This window comes from Trachypithecus francoisi, unplaced genomic scaffold (assembly GCF_009764315.1).
Source record: "Trachypithecus francoisi isolate TF-2019V2 unplaced genomic scaffold, Tfra_2.0 Lachesis_group5, whole genome shotgun sequence".
Lineage (NCBI taxonomy): Eukaryota > Metazoa > Chordata > Mammalia > Primates > Cercopithecidae > Trachypithecus > Trachypithecus francoisi.
Genome location: NW_022681470.1, coordinates 114,491,299 through 114,509,537, shown reverse-complemented (window position 1 = coordinate 114,509,537; position 18,239 = coordinate 114,491,299). Strand labels below are relative to the sequence as shown.

General features: G+C 38.8%; 1 protein-coding gene across 3 annotated transcripts in view; it reads left to right on the top strand.

The window, feature by feature from the left end:
- The window catches only part of NTNG1 (netrin G1), a 358,486-nt gene that overhangs the window by 321,342 nt on the left and 18,905 nt on the right, over window positions 1-18,239 (top strand). The gene's annotated exons all lie outside the window — the stretch shown is intronic.

Sequence of the window (18,239 nt, the reverse complement as noted above, 5' to 3'; positions counted from 1 at the left end):
TAAATTGTCCTTCCTGGCAAACTGGCCTGGCTATCAGGTTGCCCAAAGTATTCACCTTTTTATTCAATCATGCATTCACTTATATTTTCATTCATTAATCCACAAATCATTTATTTAACAAATATTAAAGTCCTAGTACATGCCAGACATTGTGCTAAGTTTTGGCACCAAAAGATAAATGGGATTCCTGCCATCCAAGGGACACGGTTCAAGAGGGGTCTCCAGTCTAACAGTACATTTCTCTTGTCAAAATCTGAGACGACTGACTTCCAGTGCCACTTTTCTAGCTTGCTTTTCTGATCATAGTTATGTCTGACTTATAACCATAGAATTTTATATCTGAGCAGGAACCTTAACAATGTTCTGGTTTAGCCACTCATTTAAGTCATACAATACCTCTCCTTATTAATATGTAATAGTAATGACAATGGACACTATTAATTATATGCTTGTCATGTGCCAGGCACTATGCCAAGCCATTTATAGTCTGCCAATTATAAACCCCATTGGCAGTTATCCCCATTTAACAGATGATGAATGGACTGTGGCCCACAGAGGCTTAAGTAATCTGCACAAAGTTATGTAGATCCTTGCAGCTTGAAAGTGTGATCCCTCAATGGGTATCCTCAGCATCACTTGGGAATTTGTTGGAAATGCAGATTCACAGACCCACCTGCAGACTGACTGATCTGCATTTTAATAAGATCTCCAGGTGATTCATATGCACAGTGAAGTTTGAGAAGCAGAGGACTAGATAATAAATGAAGGTTTTAACTTAGGATAAGCTGACTCTTAAGGCCAAGGGGTTTTGTTGTTGCTTTTTATCACTTTGTGTTTATAGAATAACGGTGGCTGGGAAATCAAGGGCATACATACACCTTGGAAAATTTTATATAAGGGGCAGGAACTCATATAGTATCTCATGGCATCCATTTTTATGTATTCTACAAATCCAAATCATATTAAAATAAGAAAAATCATGAAAACTTAAACAAGTAGCCTATTTGTTTTCTTTCATCCCTACCATTTAAAAGTGGTTAATATTTGATAGGTTAATAATAAATATTTTAATATAGTATATTGCATTTGGTTGTGAATATATCAAAAGGAAATACAAAGTGAGCTCCAAAAGATAAACTTTTATTGAGCACATGAAACACAACATAAAATTTGATGGCAATTACCATTTAATCTATTCATGTTTGGAAACGTATTGAAAAAGAAACTCATAACTCAGTTTAATTGTTATGAATTATTAATTGCTCATTTGAAAAGAGATGAGCAGAACTGTACTTGTCGAAAAACTTTCTTTCTCAGTGGCTAACCTTTGTGTCATTGGTTTTATAAGAACAAAAGGGAAAGAATGACAGCAAGATCCTAATCATCCAAAACTAGAAAGTGACAAGACAGGGAACATCTCAGTGACTATATAAAGGTTAATTGAGATTGAAATGAAATCGCTGGCCCCACTCCAACCTTCTTAAGTGTGATTCTCTGGGGGTGGACTCCAGGCATCTGTATTTTACAAAACTCCCTAGGTGATGATAACCTGCGACCAGGATTGAGGACTGCATATTTAGCAATTATACATTCTCAGAGAGATTTAATCCAGCCGTGAATTGACTCAGGATATTCAGAACCCCAAGTGAGATGCAAGCTGGCCTCCAGTTTGCCACTCCTAGTTAGACTTCAAGGTAACTAATGCCAAGAGCATTGCAGACTGTGGGAAGCTTTATAAAGACATGTTCCCTAGATGGTCAGTGATTTCTGATCCCAACAGGCTAAGACCAAGAATATGTCTGGATTTAAAAATACCTGACTTAAAGAGTCTTTTTTCTCTCTCTCTCTCTCTCTCTCTCTCTCTCTCTCTCTCTCTCTCAAAAATCAATGTTATGAGCTTCTTCTGCTGGATTAAAAAAAAAAAAAACCTTCAAAAAGTGGAAGCTTTTTTTATTAACTAAATCCAGGGATTTATTGTTTAGTGTCAGCAGCGTAACTGCTTTGTAATTGATTTTTCTGAAGAGAACTGAAAACTTAAGCTACCTTAATTTCCTTTATCTTGACACACATGATTAGCATTGCACTGAAATATATTTTACTAGGTTCCCAATTACCATGTTTTAAAACCAACTTCCTCATTGCATACTTGTCTTGATAAAATATTTCTAGACAGGGAGAAAGCAAGTAGGTATAAAGAATAATGTATGACTGCTTTATTCCTACTGATAGCTTTATCCTGTTTCTTCAAGAATTCCTGTTTATGTTGTTATGTTCAGTTATGTTTTTAAAAGTGAATAGAACTAGAAAAATATATTAACACCTGTTAATTTTTAAAGACTTGGGATAAAGAAGTAAGAACATTTTGGACAATGACAGAATTTTAAAAATAATGAAACCAAATGTAGTATTTGCAACCTGAACTAGTGTGCCTAAGTTCTTATAGAATCAGCTAGCGGTATATGTCTGTTATTGTTGCACACACAAATATTTAGTGTTGAAAAATGCAGCCTCAGCCTCAGTTTGTGCATGTAAAATGAAGATAAGAATTGGACTCACATCACTATCCATGAGAATTAAATAACACAATGAATTAAAATGTTTAACCCAGTTTCTATCAGAGTATGGGCACACAGTGAGATAATAAAAGTATAAACGATGGTACCCACCCTCAGAGTTTCATTGAAAATGGTGAAGAATGGATTAACAATTTAAGAAATCAAGTTTACAAAACGAATGACATAATAAAAATGAAAGCTATGATAATCCTGTGGGCTCCTTCCCAGAAAAAAAAAAAAAAAAAAAAAGAAGGCTACAAAATTATGAGATTTAATACCTATTATGACTTTTTGTGTGGTCATTTCATATACTAATTCCCATCTGTAAACGTGAATTTTAAGTTAAGATTTTGTCCAAAATCAATGACATTTAGTCTTGCAGGTTCCAAATGGGAAAATAAAGCAACCTGTGATAAATTGTATTAGTGAATTCATCCTAACCTCAGCAGCAATTCTTCATCATTTTTAGGATCATCCTAAATCCTGGAAATTACCCTGTAATGCTAAAATACCTGCCTACTGGAAGGGTCTTAAATTATGGTGACCCCTAAACAGACCAAAAACTAGATGGGGTTCTCTACTTGGGCAGAAACCAGTTATCCAGGAGTGATTACTGGGCAGTCACAATTCATAGAGTCACCATCAGACCTGTTGGAGACTTGACTATTATCAGCTTGACTGTTAATACCCTTAGGGGTTTGTATGTTTGAAACAAGCACTCAGTTCCTCAGTTCCCTTTTCTTTTTATTTTATTATTTTTTTTAGAATTCCTCAGGGGGCTTTCCATGGGGTTATTTGGCTATTCTTAGCAAGTTCATGCTACGTGCTATTTTTCAGCAAAGTTAAGGTTTCTCTTCTTATGCTAGAAAGACTAAAATTGAGACTCTAACTTTGAAGAGAATAAGATTTATTCCTGTAAAAATATTTTTAAAAAATAGTATGATTAACAATTTCACCACATGTCAGACTGCCCTTGAAAAAGTAAGGCTGAATTTTCCTAGTAAACCAAAAGGCGCTGAGGAACAGAGGATGAGTTAATACTTCTGCAGCTCTGACACTGTTAACCCAAAATGTAAACATGAGAAGGAAACATAACCTCCAAAGAGTAAAGAGACTGTGTGACTGTCATCAGCAGCACACTGCATGGACTCATTGCCAGGGGGTCAGCCATCTTGGTTTAGTCTGCATTTGTAAAGTGCTGTCCTCCTACACACTATATCAGTGTATTACTTTATGTTTTGACATGAATATACTACTCGTTGCAGCTAGATGGTGATTGAAGAATCCTCAGGAGAAAGAGAAACAGTGTAAGAATACCACTCTGAAGGAGTATGGCAGAAAGAGAGACCTTGGTTTGAGGGATTCATTAATCAGTAACCAAACATTTATTGACTGTTTGAATCTTGCAACATCATAGGTACCATATAAGATACAAAACAAGTTTAACACAGCCCATGCCTTAAGGATGTTGCTAAACTTGAGATTGCAGTAAAACATGTGAAATCATAGAGTGAAACTGAGTTTCCTGTCCAGAGTACTTAGAGAACTCCTAATGGCTCTGGTTGTGAAAGGCAACCGAAAACTCTAAGGTCTATTCCAGCTCAGTAGCTGTCTCTTATGCAGTGGTTTGAATCCTGGCTCTGCCACTTACTAAGTGTGTCTTGTTGAGAAAATTATATAACTTCTCTAACCTAAGACTTCACTTCTCTAAAAAATATTATTACACCTCATTGGGGTTGTTATGGAATGAATTAAATGAAATGCCTGTAAACTACTAAGCACAACACCTGCAGTAAAATAATCTCCATAAATTATGGCCATTATTGGTATTACTCTACTATAATCAAGTGGTGGTAGATAACCTTGATGAAGTGCTGGGAAGGATTTGCATCTGTCAATGAGTCATTAAACCTGTAAATGGAAATTCTGATCATAAATGTTGGTTTTTACAGAGTATTTGACAAAGCAGTAAATTATGTGTGTCCATCAAGGAAACATGGGAAGTCTTGGATGGTGGACAGTACACTTACTATGGATTCCTTAAAACTCTGAAATTCAGCGGCAGTATGGTATAAATATAGTTTGAGTTTGTCCCCACAGAAACTTGTATTGAAATTTGACCCCCACCATGGTAGTATTGGGAAGTGGAGCCTACGGGAAGGTATTTGGGTCACTGGGGTAGATCCCTCATGAATGGCTACTAGTGCATTCTAGTGGTAGTGAGTGAGTTCTCCTTATGGTGAGACTGGATTAATTCTCATGGGAATGGATTAGTTCCCTTGATAATGGGTTGGTATAAAGGCAGGATGCCCCTTGGGTTTTCTTTCTTTCCAGGTGTCTGCTTCCCCTTTGACCTTCTCTGCCATGATACAATGAAGCAGGAATACCTTGCCAGAAACTAGCATCATGTCCTTGAACTTCCCAGCCTTGAGAACCATGAGCTAAATGAAATTTCTTTCTTTATAAATCACCCAGTCTCAGGTATTCTGTTATAGCAACACAAAATGGACTAAAACAAAAGGGGAGTAGAAGTATAAAGAATTGAAAGTCTGTCCTTCACCAAGGAGGTACGTGACAATCCCTGGTCTCTTCCCTTGGCCCTAAGGAGGTGACTAACTTCTAGAGAGTGCCTGAGGCCCCCAGCATCACTCAGGATTCCTAAATACTCCCCTCTGAGTATGCTGAGGTGGAGCACGGATCCTCCATTGACTGTGGCTCACTTTCCTGACTGTTCAGTGACACTGAGACTGTTCAGTGTCTCAACCGTGGTCAGCATTAATCCTTTGTTTTAGTGAAAGAAAGAATTTTCTCTTGTGTCTGACTTCAAAGTAGAATTTTATTATTTTGTAAAGCAGCACAGTAAACTTCAAGTTTGTTAACAAATGTGGAGGCAAAAGAAGTCTTTTACTTCTTTTTCATCAAGAAAGCAAAGCACTACCTATTCCTAGCTCCAGCTTTAACACTAGTACAGAAAATAATGTTCCTCTAGGATATGGATTTTCATCTAAGACTTTATCCAGAAACTGACAGTCAAAAAGGACACTACAAAGACATTTCCTTTTAAGAGAAGACAGTAGTTCACTGGGGATCTTTTCTTTCCCTCAGCAGGTGTCTAGTTTCCAGCTACAAGAGTATGCATTACTTACTGAAGAGTGTGTTTGAAAATATGAATAGAGATCATGACCAAAGCCTCCCAGGGGGTTTCTTCAGTCCAGCATAAGCCTGGATTTTTTTCTACAATGTACTTAAGATTTTCCTGCTGACTGTGTCTTTCTTTTCAAACTGCCATGACTTTAATAAAGAGGAAAATGGATACCATGTAGGGAAGTGGGCTAGACTCTTACACATAAAAACTCTCATGTTGTAACCACTTTATAAATTAAACCAAATTTAAAATTATTTCAGTAATAAATACACTTTGTGCCATCAGTATGCTTGGACATTTCACACATGTTACTTTATTTATTCTTCCAATAACTCTGCAAAGAAGTGCTAATATACTCATTTTATAGATGAGGAAACCGAGTCTCAGAGAATTTAATATGCTCAAAACAAACAACTAGTAGCTGATAGAGCTATTATAAAATCAAAATACAGATTTGACTCCTTGCCCCACATGCCACACCAACTCACTGTGATAGGTCCAAAATAAACCCATCTTAAGCCCAAACCTCCTTTAGAACCAGGAGAGTAATAGGAACTTGCAGTGTTCTAATATTGGACCGCAGCCCAGCTACAGGATCAGTTTGCTTTCAGTGAAATGAAAACAGCCCTCAGTACTCATTAATGGGAGTGTTGGTAAACACAAACAATACCACACAACAGAGAAAGAGACTTCTGGATAAAAACAAGCAGCGACTGACAAGGCTTACCAATTCTCTCTATCTCTTTATCATCTATCAGGAACAAATGTTTGTTCACTGCACTCTGTGTGCAATGAATTTATTTCTCAGAATCAACAACTATTGCACCCATGCATACTTTGCATGAGCAAGTTATACTCAGATTATCAGTTCACAAGGACAGTGTTTACTTGCATGCATAGGAGAGACCCTACCGTAAAGTAGACACTGCTGAGACATAGTCCCTACACATTCTCATAGGCCTAAGATATTAATGGAAAGAACGGGCTGTCATTCCAAGGATGCAAAAGATGCAATTCAAGCCAAATATCCTGTGTCTTTTTACTAAAAAAAAAAAAAAATCACTCTGACCAATTCCTCAAACCTGTCAAAAATTTTGATAAATAAACATCAAACTGTGGCCCAATTAGCATACCCCATGTCACTTCACAAATTAATACCCAAAGGAGAAAATAGCATGCATAAAAAGCTATCATATATTTAGTCACTGGATCATATATGAAAAAGAAGTAACCTTATTCCAACATCATTATCATGGCAGGCTCTTCACATCATTTTATTTAATCTATGCAATATCCCTATAATAGAAGATATCACTTTTTGCATCTTACAGATAAGGAAACCAAGGCTTACAGAGGTGACGCACATTTGAGGTCAGGAATTTAGATGAGGAATGAGGCTCAAACCCAGCTCTCTTCCCTTCCAGCCCACACCAACATACATTCATCGTTCAGGTGCTACATGCAAGCACAGTGCTGTGCCAGCTCTGTGGTAAGCCTTATAGGGAAGCAGGGGCAAGAATGAGGAAGACTCTTGAAGGTTAGTCACTTACATGATGACTTTTTTTTGGGGGGGACTGAGATTTGCTTTTCTCACCCAGGCTGGAGTACAATGGGGCGATCTCAGGTCATTGCAACCTCCACCTCCCAGGTTCAAGCGATTCTCCTGCCTCAGCCTCCCAAGTAGCTGGGATTACAGGCATGTGCCACCATGCCCGGCTAATTTTTGTATTTTTAGTAGAGACAGAGTTTCACCATGTTGGTCAGGCTGGTGTTGAACTCCTGACCTCCAGTGATCCGCCTGTCTTGGCCTTCCAAAGTGCTGGGATTACAGGCGTGAGCCACCACGCCCAGCCCATAGTGACTTTTAAAAGCAATAAAAAGTCATTATGCATAGTGTTGTCCAGTAGCCTAATGTGGCACTCAGGATCAAGTGAACCTGAGGGTTGGATGCTGGCAGCAGGAAGGTGCCCATCTTTTCTAAAGCAGCAGGCTTGTTCTTCTTCAACGGTTGTGTTAGTGTGTGTAAAAAGTAATAAATGCCTGACTCACTCTGAGAGCCCAATATTCTCAGACAGGCAGGGCAACCACAAAGTGACTCTACTTTGCAGCTCTGTGGTGAGATGGAAGGTAACTGCTGTTGTACTGCAGCTATTTCTGTGACATGAGGTGACAGCATCGGAGAGTATGGCAAGAACAATACGTGGATGAGCCTTTTACTGTGGTAGCAACTTTCATGCTGTCGTGTCAGTGCTACATGGTCAGGCTGCCTCTGTTGCCCGGGAGACAGGAATGGCAAGAATTCTCTTCATCATCAAATCATTAGCTGCCAGTGGCAGACACCCTGTCTCAGCTCCATGTCCTGTGCCTGTCAATCCTTCTAGAATGGTGCATGAGGAAAAGTAAAGATAGCTCGATATAGTGGCTGCACATGCTAGAAACAGGATCTTTGAAAACATGGAGAGGTGCCATGAAATAATCCCTGAAGAGGTTTAAAAGGATGTGCCCATTTCGAGAAGGGATAGAAAGATCCCCCAGGTCATAACACAGTGACCCAGGATGATGGGAGGCAGGTCATTTCATCTTAGAAACAGAAAACCATCACATACCGAGAAGGATGAGCAATGAAAGACAAAGGCCATGAAGGAGCAGTGAAAAGCATCCTGCAATCACTTAGGGCTTTAAATTGCATGGATGGGCCGGGCGCGGTGGCTCAAGCCTGTAATCCCAGCACTTTGGGAGGCCGAGACAGGCGGATCACGAGGTCAGGAGATCAAGACCATCCTGGCTAACACGGTGAAACCCTGTCTCTACTAAAAAAATACAAAAACCTAGCCGGGCGAGGTGGCGGGTGCCTATAGTCCCAGCTACTCGGAAGGCTGAGGCGGGAGAATGGCGTAAACCCGGGAGGCGGAGCTTGCAGTGAGCTGAGATCCGGCCACTGCAGTTCAGCCTGGGCGACAGAGTGAGACTCCGTCTCAAAAAAAAATAAATAAATAAATAAATAAAATAAAATAAAATAAATTGCATGGATGGATCTTTTTAAAGTGAGTAGTCAGATAATAAAGTGATGCATAGGAAACACTGACACCCTCCATTTCTAGTCTGATAAGCCACAGGCTCACCTGACTGTGAGCCAGCTGGGTTTAACAAGATGAAGGCCCTTGGATGCCAAGAAGATGTCTACATTCGTACTTTTAATCTTTTGAAGAGAGAGTGGGGTTTGTACACAGCACGAGCAAGTTCTGTCTCATGCTATCTGATTTTGGAGTCTCTTGTGAGTCCGTGCCTAATCCCGGAGACTGTAGTATTGGAGGATCACTCTCACTCAGATAAATCAGCCATGCCTCTCTCAGAGCTTCCACCAGAAGCAAGTAGAACCCTTGGTAGGCCTGCTTGCTTATCAGTACTCCTAGCTGGATTTTAGAATAGCCTCTGATGTGGCTGCAGATACCACACTACATCTTATTTAATACTTGATTCTGAAAGTAGATTAAAGTGTTGGGTAGCAAATAGGGAAGCCAGAGCTAGTGGTTCCACTTGGCTTCATGTTTGTCTACAAAGACCTTTGTCTGGCTATGCAATGCAATATTGTTGCTAATGTAATGTAATGCAAGACCTCAGTCCCCAATTTAGATGACATTCGTGCTTAGAGGGACCATTACTATCTGACACTCTGTCATAAAATCTTTCTCCATAAGGCCATACTGGAATGCCAGGTCTTAGAGCCATGGAATTATACATTTGGAGTGTGGTGTCATATAAATCAATATACTGATGAATTAATAATTCTTCTGCAGAAATGAAACATACAACACCATCCACACATGGTGGAAATGGCTTCCTTTTTATTCTATCACGATTCTGACTACTAGCACATCTAGGTTATATTATCTGAAGAAAACACAAATCTCAAACCTCAAGCTTGCCTGGCCAATGCAAACTTTTCTGTGCTGCATTAGGTGTAAAAATATAGAATTGTCCCAATTCATTAGGAAATCACTCTTGGAGAGAAATAAAAGCCAGTAGGCATCATCCAAATACAAAGAAAACACCATACACCTATCATTCAGCTTATTTTGTAGTATGAATTTCTGGCTGTTTTGGTACTAAATCCCCAATCTAATACTTCAGCTTAAAAGAGCAGTACATATTTGGAAAAGTCTAGAGGCAAGGCATTAGAATTTCATTTGCACCTTTTACATTTACCCATGTGCATGGCACTGTGCTCAGTGCTATAGATATACAGATATGAGCATTTGCCCAACACAGTTATGTTGATTGTGTCGTGCTCAATTAATATAGAACTTGGGAATATAGTTTCATATCATGCTAAATTATAACATACATGTGTCTATCTGATATTCATGTAATGCTCTAAGACAAATAGATTTTTTGGGGAGTGGGATTGTTTTCCTTTCATTAATGATCTAGAAAATCTTATGCGTTTTTAATAATAATTTATTTTTCATTAAGTTTTTTATAACAAGAAAATTGCCACATTCTTTTATAAATATTACAGTTTGAATCATACATAAGCCACTGGAATAAATTATTTACGCCAGTAGAGTTATGAGTTTGTAGTGTGGGGATGTGTTTGCCTCCTAATGTATTAGAAAATTATGAATCTAATACTTTGCCATAATATCTAAGAAAAAGAACATAAATTTTTGGGGGCTTTGTGTGTTATGAGTACTGTAAGGAAATTTTTCTGAAGACATTTTTTAATTTGCATATCCCAGATTCCTTAGTTAGAGATATTAGAGAATGAGCCCGTCCTCAGCATGGTGTGTTTTTAGCCATCATGTTAGAGAAAAACGCTGTTTCCCATTAAAAGTTGCTCTCATTTGCTCTAATAGCCCAAGTGCAGATATATTCAATTCCAACATGTTCGCATCTAAAAGTTTGGAAGTGTAATTCACCATATGCCTAATGTCAAATATTAAAACACACAGAACAATAAAAAGCTGATCCAAAATCCCCTTACTTTAAATCTATTAGTCAGATTAATGGGGATGACACATTAGTTCCACTGTTATACTACTCCAGTGGCAATCTTCTAAAATTAGGAACTGCCAATCTGGGGGAAGCAAAAGAACTCTATATCATTTTAAATTTAACTCCAGCCTACTCTGAAGTCATTAGAGGCGATTAAAGGAGATCTGTAGCCATTAAATTTAGCCCAGTAGTCTTAAAGTTCAAAAGGTAAAAAGCACTTTTCACCATAAATAAACTGAGAGGCAAAATTATTTTCAATGAAGTTTGAATTTCAGTGAAAATAAAGTAGGTAATTACATTGGCTATTACTGAGGTCGGTGCCTTCATTGACCATCTGGCTTAAAACTAAAAAATAGGTATCATTTGAGACATGGACAGAAATGAGCAAAGTGTGCACTGCTTCCTTTTTAAAGTCCTGCAAATTCAGTTAATCCACAGATTAACAATATTCATGAAACAATTATTCAAAAATTAGCCTGATGGCCTTTCTGAAGCTGAACAACTCAGGAAAAGATGAAGAAAAACATGTAATGTCTTACCATTAATTACCATTACCATAATTCCATAATTACTGCTTTCCATATGATAGTTCCTTGGCATAATATTTTTGCATACCAAAAACTGGTGGACCAAATTTGTCATGCCAATTTCTATGGTTTTTCTGTATGTGGAGTCTTATTTTCTGGATGTGAACTTCCTTTTTCAAATCAGAAACATTATTCTCTGATAAGGAATATAACTTAATGCTTTCCTAGTTTTGTTCTACTTCCTACAATCTCAGAAGGGATCAAAACAGTTTAGGACATTGAACAGATGCTGTTTTAAAGTCATTTTACATATGTATTGTTTTTTATTTTATTTTACTTTAATCATTATCTTTTACCACTGAAAAATGGCATTACTGGATTTTGATATAGCTTAGATTCACACTATCTATCATTACCTGAAGTATATCAAAGAGGAAAAAGTTAAAGTAATTCATTGCTTTTCCTCTTTTGTAACTTTGCAAAGACATATAAGCATATTGTTCAAAAAGAGAGAGAGAGAAATTGCCTTTAATTTTATTTGAGTCCTAAACCTAGGAAAACTTTTTTCATATATCCTTTGTAAAACTCAGATTCTGTTGTGTTTTGTTTTGCTTTCCTAACATAAAGGCCACTAGCTTCAGGTTATGCTATTCATTCAGCCTCAAAATAGAATACATACTTTCAGAAGATCCCATTCTCTGCCTTCACAGCTGTTGGAGAGTCTTTGAAAATACCCTTGCCAGTATACAGAGATGTCAGCCTAAAGAACGGAAAGAGAAGATGGGGGAGGAAAAAAGGCAGGGGTAAAAAATAAAAAGTTGCCAAAAGAAAAAAAAATGTATTTTCAATTCAATTTGAGGTTATTTCTATTCATTCAAGTCATTTGGAATTATTTGCAGTCAAGATTAATGATTCTTTACAGGTTGGGGGAGGACTTAGCAGCATCACCACTGATTTCTCCTGACAAAATTTATTATGCATTGACGCTAGCAGGAAACCAGCAGGAGAGAGTTTGTTAAAACACCTTTGGAATAGAGCACTTCAACCTAGAACGTTGCTCAAACGAGCTGTCCCAATACATGGTTTTGGACTGTTTTAACACAAGTGTTCACAGCAGCATTATAAGATGGAACCAGCCGGGTACTCCTAGGGCAAATGATTTGCTTGTGGATTTTCCAGTGGGGAAATTTAAATCACAATTCAGTATCCCTAGCTTTTCCAACTAGCCCGATGTACACTCAGGGAGAGCAAATGAATTTTTGAAGTATAAAAGTACAAGTGTGGCTCTCTTTTTTTTTCCTCCTAATTTCTCACTTTGTTCTTTTCCATTTCTTTAAAATATTAAGATAAGATTAGAAAATAATTTGCTTTGTCAGGAAAGGAAAACCGCTAGAAAACAGTTCTCAGTACAATGAGCATGCAGGCTAAGGCCCGTTTCATCAGGGGCAGAGTTTCAGAGTCATATATGGCTAGTCTGGGTTCTCGTTGTGAGCTTCATAAAACTCAGCTCATGCCCCAGTGCAATGCCATCAAACCATGCCCCACACAGTGCTGAGCTGACAGTTCATCATGAGTGCACTCCCAGGTCTTTAGTAGCCTCATTTACCATGACATCGTTCCTCTGCTCTTATTGTCAGAAAGAGGTGAGCTCATTTCTCCTCAGCTTTCCTTCTGAGCCCTCACAGATAATATTTTACCAGGCAGGACAGATTTTACACTTTGGAAAAACTTTGGCAATTAAATGTCACAAAGAAATCCAATAGTTTTCTATTTAGGAAATGAAATTATTTCCTCTATGGCCCATGGTTTAATATTGACTTCTTACGAATATTTATATTCCCAGCAACTTGGCTGCACTGCCAGGGAAAAAGGCAGCTCTATGTGAAATAATAGCTGTAATTATTTGATAGCTTCTTTTTTTGACAGCAGTACATCTTTCAGCTTTCACTTTTATACCAAACTCGAAATTAGGAGGTAGCCTAGCTGTGAAAACTGATGCTGGAAACTGTCCATCCATCACGAGGAATGATCCTTTCTCTGAGGGGAATTTGCTGCTGGATTGCCATGTGCATAATATTCCCCTGGAGCAAGGCTGCATAAAACAACACTACTGTGACATATCCTGAGATATTTAACTCTAGAGGGTCTGGCAGCCCAGTGTACTGGGCTGCTAATGGTGTTCAATAGTTATCACTGGGTCTTAGAGCTCAGAAGGCCAGAAGAGTTTATCTAATCCTAGAGTAAGAGAGCAATTAAAATCCATCCCAGCCAGGGCAGCCTCCACAAAATCCATTATCCCTGCCCTATTTTTAGGCCCTTAAAGGATGGGTGCTGGGTGAAACAAGACGGAGAAGGCTCTAATTTATTCAATACATGTGTAACAAGCGTGAATTCTATACCAGCCACTGCTCTGGATATTGAGTATACTGTGGTAAGAAGACATACATAGACCCTGCTCTCAAGGGGCTCATACGCTGGTGGGAGGCACATGGAAAACAGGGAAAGAAAGAAACAGTGAGCAAAGACCGCTGTAGACTGCATAGTCATTGAAGGTCTTTCTGAGAAGGGAGAGCTTCATCTGAGACCCAAGTGTTAAGGAGAGCCCACCGTGGAAAGTTCTAGAGGAAGAGTGTTCCAGGCAGAGGAAACACCTCCTGCAAAAACTAAAAGGCAGGAAGGAGCTAGGCCAGTTCAGAAAATGGAAGAAAGCAAGTACGGCTGGAGGGTGCTGATGAGGGAGAGGTGGTCTAAGATGCAAAGAGGGAGATAAACACCAGGTCACCCATCCTTGAAGGCCAACACTAGAGGTGTGGATTCTTTTTTTTTTTTTTTTCTTTGAGGTGGAGTCTTGCTCTGTCGCCAGTCTGGAATGGCACAGTCTCGGCTCACTGCAACCTCTGCCTCCCGGGTTCAAGCGAGTCACCTGCCTCAGCCTCCTGAGTAGCTGGAACTACAGGTGTGTGCCACCTCACCCAGCTAATTTCTTGTATTTTGGTAGAGACAGGGTTTCACCATGTTGGCCAGGATGTTCTCAATCTCCTGACCTTGTGATCCGCCCGCCTTGGCCTCCCAAAGTGCTGGGATTACAGGTGTGAGCCACTGCGCCTGGCCTAGAGACGTGGATTCTATTCCAAGTGCACTGGGCCTTGAGCAGAGGAGTGCCATGACATAGGAGTTTAAATTAAAAAATAACACTGGCTACTTTGTGGACAATGGATTGCAAGCAGAGGCAAGAAGGAAAGGGAAAGGTTTGTAATTAGCAAGATTACAGTAGACCAGGTAAGGGGTGTTAGTGGCTTGGACCATTAGGAGCAATGCAGGTAATGAAAATAGATGGATTTGGGATCTGTCATAGTCTCTGCCTGCCTTTGCTGAAAAAGTGTTAAATCTAAATTTCCAGGTGGTCTGAAGCAGGGATGAACTTTTTCTGTTTTCTATTGCCCTTGTCACATGGATGCCTTGTATAATGGTTCCTACCAGTTTCTGTTTGGTGGAGAAAGAAACAAGGGCAAAAGTAGTAGTAGTCACAGCATTCCAGCATGTAGACCTCGAACAGAACAGAACAATCAGGCAAAATAGCAAAGTGATTAAGCTCACAGAATTGGGTGGGATACAGGCTCTGCTACCCACTACCTGTGTGACCTTAGAGAGATTATTTACCCTCCTCAAGTCCTGGTTTCTTCACCTGTCAAACTCTTAAAAGTTCTTTTCCTGTAAGATTGTTAAAAGGATTAACCAGTACACGAAAAGCACTTAGAAAAATGCCTGATACCAAACCAAGTGCTCAATAAATAGATGTTTGCTTTTGTTATTATTATTAGCCTGTTTTAATTTAAACCTCACCCTCCACCACCAAATGTGATACATTAAATGGCGTATCAACATGTGCTTTTCCTTTAATTTCCCAAACAGGAAACCAAACTATGTAGAGGTTTTTTGTTGTTGTTTTTAAATATCTCTTCTAAGGAGAAAAGGAACTAACATTTAAGAAGTTCTTACTGTTTGCCAGATGTTTCATATATATCTCATTTAGACCTCTCTGTAATCAACAGAGTTACCATTTGTTGGTAAGATTTTTATTTGTTGGTACCTATTCTCATCTTCAAAACTGCCTTATAGTGAAAACATGCTGTGCCTGTTTTATAGATAGAGAAGCCAAGACTCAGTGAGGTCACTTGCTTTGCCAACACCCTACAGCTAATGAGTTGAGGATGCAAGATGGGACTCTAGATCTGTGTAACTCCACAATCCTTGCAATTTCTCCATACAGTGGGGAAGAGACAAATTATACCAGCCTACCTCCAATGGACTCTTAGCTACATTATCAAACAAACCAGGAAACTAGGTTTCTCCCCTCCCTTTCCTCATGTCAGCTCAGATTTTCATTGCACCTTGGCTAACTTCTAATTAGGAATGTTCTGTGATAGATTCCTAGTCTAGTTAGCATGTATTGATCATGCATTTGGATGTCATTGGGCAAGTACTCATCATCAACATGAATTCGTTATATGCTTCTTAGGAAATTAACTGATAAAGGTTGGAAATCACTGAAAACTCTTTCCTTTTTCATGTGGTCATCCAATCTCTCCCATTATTCTCACTTTATTGCTCTTGGCAATATAGTTAAGGATCTATTGATGTTAGCATTGTAAAGTCAGTCTATATCATGTTGTTTATAACTTGGTAATAAAACTCCATTTATCTTAAGATTTTGGTGTAATTCTTTACTGGCTGAATTGTTAAAATTTTCATCTTATTAGTTATGTAACGCTAGAAAAAATAAGACACAATTTCATTCCATAATAACCTTTTTTTTCACTTGTTCGCAGAAAATAAAGCAATAAATTTAAAATAGAAAATGAATAATCTATAATATTAACTAAAGCATTTTTAGCTATTTGTTACATCAAAAGAAAATGTAAGAGTTTTTATCAGAAAATTACTGAGAACCAAAATGTACTTGTGGCTTGTAAGATTTATTTTCAGTTTACTCACCAGTCTATACAAGACAAGAACCCTGATTATGCCCTTAGGAGTCATTTCCATATGTTTACTAAATGATAGTCCTTATTTCTTCTTCATATCAACAGTGACCGTAAAAATCAGCATGTGCCCACAATACAGAAAAATGCAATGTATTCACTTTTAGATACATTTTCATTTGGTGGATTTGGGAGGTTATTTTGAAAATGCATAATTTATTTCCTAGACTATACAAAAAGGAGGCATCTAGTAATCGTTTACTAAAAATTAAAAGCAATTGGTGGCAGTTAGGGTGAAGGCTTCAGTATTCAAGTCTGCTGTAATGACCTTACCCTTAATTCAATATCCTTTGAGTAGTGTGTTTCTTCCCCTTTAGTTAACATAAATAGAGGCATCAGCTTTACACTCTCAGAAAAACTTTGTTGCCCACCTTGTGAATCTTTTCTTTCTTTGCAATCTGTGAATAAACTGCCTTGCTTTGTCTTGTGAAAGCCAGGCCAGCCGTAGCCTTGGCCTTTAGACTACAGTATTTAAACTTTATAGGTAGATTTAACAAGCATAAAGATTTATAATCAGTCACATCATTAGCACAAAAGAATTGCCCGATTAAACAGGACAGAGACCAGCCTGAAATAGATCCTGATAGGCTGAAGGGATGTTCAAAATATTTGCCTAGTTGGGGCCCGGGGTGTAAAAAGCAAGCCCAGCATGGAAATGAGTAACTCAGACATATATGAAGGGGCTAGTGCAGCAGCGACAGGTAGCAGGAACCCACGGAACAAAGGGGGAATGGGAACAAAGAACTCTAGATTCACCAAGAGGCCTGCATGGAACAACAAATGAAAAACAATTAGAACCCTGGAAGATAAAACCAGATAAAGTGATCCAAGTGAGGCCACACAGCATACCAAGCAGCAGCGTATCCAGTGACAAGGAAAGTGTTTGTCCCTGCAGGGTCTTAGCTTCAGCCTCAGGCCAAGTTCCAATGGTAATGGGAGAGCAATAGGTGGAGGATCTGCCTTCCACCCTCCTGCATCTTTTTATGGGAAGTCCGTGAGATTCATTCATCACTCTGATACAAGAAGCTAAATCCAAGATACAGTTTTAGTTTAAGACTTTGAAGGTTTTAAATTTTAAACATGATCCCTACCCCTAAACAAGCAGAGCTGAGATGCCCACTGGGAAGGGCGGGCCTCATGTCCCTCCATAGGCTTATGTGGCATTTGTCGCCAGGTCGGCCCAACCCCACACTCCCTCTCCTTCTCTGTCCTCTTTGTCTCCCTCTACTGCTCTTCTCACCACAATACAAGAAACAGAAGCGCAAAGTTTTAAAAACTGCTAGCAAAGGGACTTTTTTGAAACCAGTACTTGGAGGCGTTAATGAAAACCCAGGTTATTTCCAATTACAGTCTCAGGAATTATTGAATCCTTCCATGACCTTAGAAATGCAGAAGTCACGTGAAAAATCATCATTGGAAAAGAAATCATTGAGAATCCCCTGTTAGGTACCAGAAAAAAAAAAAAAAATAGATACTTAGGATTCAAACGTAAAATAGATATCTGAGACTGTAAAGATGAAAAAGGTGTCTACTACCTTTAAGGAATAGTGCTTGTACGTGGCCTGCTCTGTCATGCACCATACTGTTCTGTGTGGACAATGAGAGGAGGTGCAAGACAATGGCCTGCCCTCAGATTGCTTGTATTTTAGTTGAGGAGACAAGAAATGCACATGGAAAAAGAGTGTTTGTTGTAGATGTTGCAGAGTCAAATAAAGCTTACATTTCTATCTATGTCTATATCTTTATCTAGATCATCTGCCATAAGGCTTCAAAGGAAAGATAGTATCCGAAGGCTTAAACACTCACAGAAATAAATTTCCATGGTGGGGCTTGTCCATGAGCAAGACCTTAAAGAATGTGTGGAGAGTTTAAGGAAGGACATATCTAGAACAGAGACACCTCTACAGGGCCGGCATGTGGCAGTCTAGGGACCAGAAAGAGCATGGACAGTGCTTTGCGAACAGAAAGACTTCAG